Raw genomic sequence first — 4,210 nt, 5'->3', positions numbered from 1 at the left:
CATTCCACCAGAAAATAATTTTATGAAAACAAAGATAACATTCATTTTCATTGTCAAGGAAATGTATAATTTGACAGAGGAAAAAACATTTGCCATCTTTATTGTGAAATTTGAGGAGTGAGATTCCTTTTTGACAGGCTGTGTTTATTGGATAATGGTTAAGATTGTTCCTTGTTACCAACGTCGTAATTTCTCTTGGCAGGAGTAAGACAATTGCTGGTCGACAGGGGCACACTGCAACAAGACCGCTCCCACTCCTGTATCCAAGGCTTCTACTTCTGCGATCTCGTAAAAAATTGCTTAAGGCTGACAAACGCTTTCGCTTCTTCCGATGTCCAATCAAATTGGCGTTTAACAGATGTCAGCCTTGACAGAGGTTCTGCTTTACCACTCTATTTGCGGGTGAACCGCCTGAAAAATGTAGAAAATCCCAGAAATCTCAGCAAATGCTTTCTCAATGTAGGACTGGGCCAAAAACCACAGAATGAATTTTGGCAGGGTTGGGTCTCAGTTTGCCTCCGTGAACCACAAAAACTAAACGTCTGAGGAGTGGAATTCACACTTCTCTGTCTTCACAGACAAACATGTTTGTAGAAGATGCTGAAATACAAGACGGACATGCTGTTAGTGTTATTGAATGTTTCTGGAAAAAAATAGACTGTCATCAAGATCGACAAAACAAAGCTGGTTGATCATATCTTGTAGAACGTCCTTACATTATCTAAGCCGCTTATCCTCACAAGGGTCGCGTGGTTGCTGGAGCCTATCCCAGCTGTCTTCAAGTAGTAGGCCGGGTACACCCTGAACAAGTTGCCAGCCAATCGCAGGGCACTCAAAGACAACCATCCACACTAACATTCATAGCCAGGGACAATTTAGAGTGCACGGGGAGAACATGTTGATTCCAACAGCGCTGCGAATATCGGGTTTCGTGAATACGGTAGAGAAATGCAACTGACCAAAAGATGAATCCATCTAAGACCAGGGATATTTTTTTTGTTCTGGTTATATCATTCAGACCCCTCTAATCAACACATGGATGAAGCGTCTTGTCCTTCCTAGTATATTGTTATACAAGATTCCTCCAGTGGGCAGCAAGCCGTGTGATGTTGGCGCCCTCCTTCTGCCTACCGTCTGAGCTGCCACAGTTCCCACAGTCGATGACGAAATAGTCAGACACTTGCTGACACGATTCCCTGCATGTGCGCAGTTTAGGCAAAGATGATGCGATCTAACGACGTCAATCGACCTCCGCCAAACTGCATGTGTTCCTTTGCAGCGAGGGCTTGCCGGTCCGAAATCGAACAGGTTTGGGAATTGTTACGAGTGTACTTGCTTCTGGCTGTAGGTGTCACCTCTGACTTCCACCTTCTGAGCTCCACCACTCTCATTTGTGCTCATGAAAACGGTTGTCAACCCTAATAGCAAGACCAATTAGCTACTCCAACCAGAGGTCTCGTCCCGATCTGCCAGTTCATCCTTTATCGGAGGATCTCATAAAAATTGCCACTTTAGAACTGTCTTGTGAATAAGTGTGGGGCTGTTGATCAAAAATGAGAGAACACTGATGTAAAGATTGATGACATGATCCTAATTCACCATCATAACGAGAGGCGTGGGGAACATTCGTATCACGGGAACAAGAAATACTAGTGTCCTGTAATGCCCTGGCATTGAATCACAAGTTTAATGCTCCTAATTCAGAAGTGAGGGTAGGGATGGCTTACATTGCTTCATGCAACACATCATCATAGCGATCGACCACCATGCTTAGGCTTGACAGTGCCAGACGCAAATGCTCTGAGTCCGTGGTTTCCATTTAGGTGCCGGATAATTCTGTAAAGGATGGCTTCAAACGTGACGTGGAACCCAAATCAAACACAACAACCATCTGCCGTTGAGTAGATTTTACTGTAACCAAGGATGCACTCAAGGTGAAGGCACAAAAAATGGAAAGGCTGAACCAAAAGGTCATTGCAGCCCAACAAACCAGTTATTGTAGTAAAACTGGACACAGCAACAGAGGAAGGAAGGTGCCTAACTAAGAAAGAAATCAAAGAACGAAAACTCAACTGAGATAAAAAAAAAAAAAAAAAAGCACAAATCTCAAACCTACACAAGGTTCAGTGGAAGAAAACTGCGCAAAAACATTTATAATTACTAAGATTTGTAGACTAAAGCAAACTAGAAGAACGAAGTGGGCCAGTGAATATTCAAACCAATCTGCAATAATCTGGCACGTTCCTTCCTCTGTGACCGAGTTTAAATAATGTGGCAAATGATTGCTCAATTACTGATTACTGTGAATAGAAAATAAAACTGAAGCAACAGGAGCGTCGCCACACGCGCTGTCGCATTGTTCGCTATCTTCTGGATAATGAAGAAACACTGGACAAAAATGACATCCATAGCAGAGTTTCAAGGTGAAAACCACTGCCGAAAAATAAACATACAGGCTTGTAACACAACAAAAAAAATAGTCATGATTCCGAAGGCATTTGAGAGAATATTCCATGAACTGACAAGACAAAGGTTGAAATTTTGCAAACTTTGTCAAGCTGTTTCTGCACAACTCAGACTCCTGACTTAACGGACTCCTGAATAGTTTTGGCCGCTGTTCATCCAAATGTCAAGTTCTTTAGCGCAAGACAGCTCATGCTTACCGACAAATCGAAAGACATCAGGTTAAAGCATAACAAAACCCACTACTTGCCTGTCATTGATGCCAGCCCAACAGAGCTCAACACTATACATACCAAATCTTAAGTCACTCCATTGCTGTTGCTGCTATACTGAAAAAAAATGTGGTGATAGTCATAGATCAAGTCATATACGCCAAAGCCAAAGAGATGTAATGGTGGACCACTTCTTTCATGGACAGCCTTGTCATATGGATGGGATGGTTTCACACAGCCACTCCACCTGCATTGTTTTATTGAACTCAAAATGTATGAGAATAAGAATAAACTTATCTGCCGGATAGGGTTTTAGCACCATTTCCCACAGTTATGACTTGAAAGTATTTCCAAGTGGCAATATTGTTAGTGCTTAATGAATTAAAATATCACAATATTGATATGTCACTAAGATAGTTAAAATACAACTTATAATCGACAATGTGTAATATAAGGAGCCAATTCTTTACAATTCCAAGGTAGTTGAGGACCATATGACGGCAATACCAATAAAATACACTTGATAAATCAACCCGTAACATAAATTTCAGTCACACACAGAGTGTGTGGCAAAGCTCTTCATGACTGAAGCTGGCCAGCTAGCAGGAGACTAATGCTTGAGGCAAACTTTACTTGTAATAAATAATGCCAAACTTTACATAGCAAATAGAAAGCATTTATTATTTTCTGCAAGCATGGAAGCTGCTCCTTCCGGAACATTGTTTTTTTCACCTACGGCTGTTGCATATGCCATAGTAGGCTACTGCATTGCTTGCACATTTGACAAACTTTAAAATGTTATTTCGAAAGAAAATGTGCGAGAATTACAAGTGCCAACAAACAAAATGTGATTACAAAAAAACAAACTTCAAAGATCCAGGTCTTCCCTCGCCAAGGTTCATTGGTCTCAAACAAAAGCAGATACACGACATCGGCTCACCACTTTACTGTCGTGGCATTCATGTTTTCAGCCACTTTTGTTGGTCAGCATTTATTTTGATTAACTGTGAATAAAATGTTACATCAACTAACAGAATTGACTTTCAACTTACTGTCAAAGTGGGTCATTCATTTCAATACTTTGATCTATTCTGGAACACCTCAATTCAATTTTAGGGACTTTAAGTAAAGATGGACAGTTCGCTGAACAGTAGAACAATTAGCAGGCTATAATGTTTGGTTTCTTTTACCTTTGAAAGTGTCATATAAAAAGATGAACTATTTTCCAGAGAAGGAATATGTTCAATATTTTATCATAAATTATTTTTCCTAAGCAGACTTCCTAAGCCCAAACAAGCAAGAGGAAAGCAAATGTCCAATAATGATTTGCTACACAAACTTGAAGCATATGCTCGTAGAATGAAAGATGATGAAAGAAAAACATTTCCCTCATTTTCAAATTTAATCCAATGTCTCTGAGGGGGGGTAAAGAAAAATGGGATCCGGGCATTACATGATGTAATTGAATTTCATGATGCTTTCTCTTGCCTGAGGGGAGAGGGCTGCTGACGCAGGTGGACTGAAGCCAGGGTGAG

This window comes from Idiotropiscis lumnitzeri, chromosome 6, assembly GCF_059441095.1.
Source record: "Idiotropiscis lumnitzeri isolate Australia: NSW breed Sydney's pygmy pipehorse chromosome 6, RoL_Ilum_1.0, whole genome shotgun sequence".
NCBI classification, from domain to species: Eukaryota; Metazoa; Chordata; class Actinopteri; order Syngnathiformes; family Syngnathidae; genus Idiotropiscis; species Idiotropiscis lumnitzeri.
The sequence above is the reverse complement of the archived record's forward strand: the minus strand, read 5'-3'. Positions refer to the sequence as shown.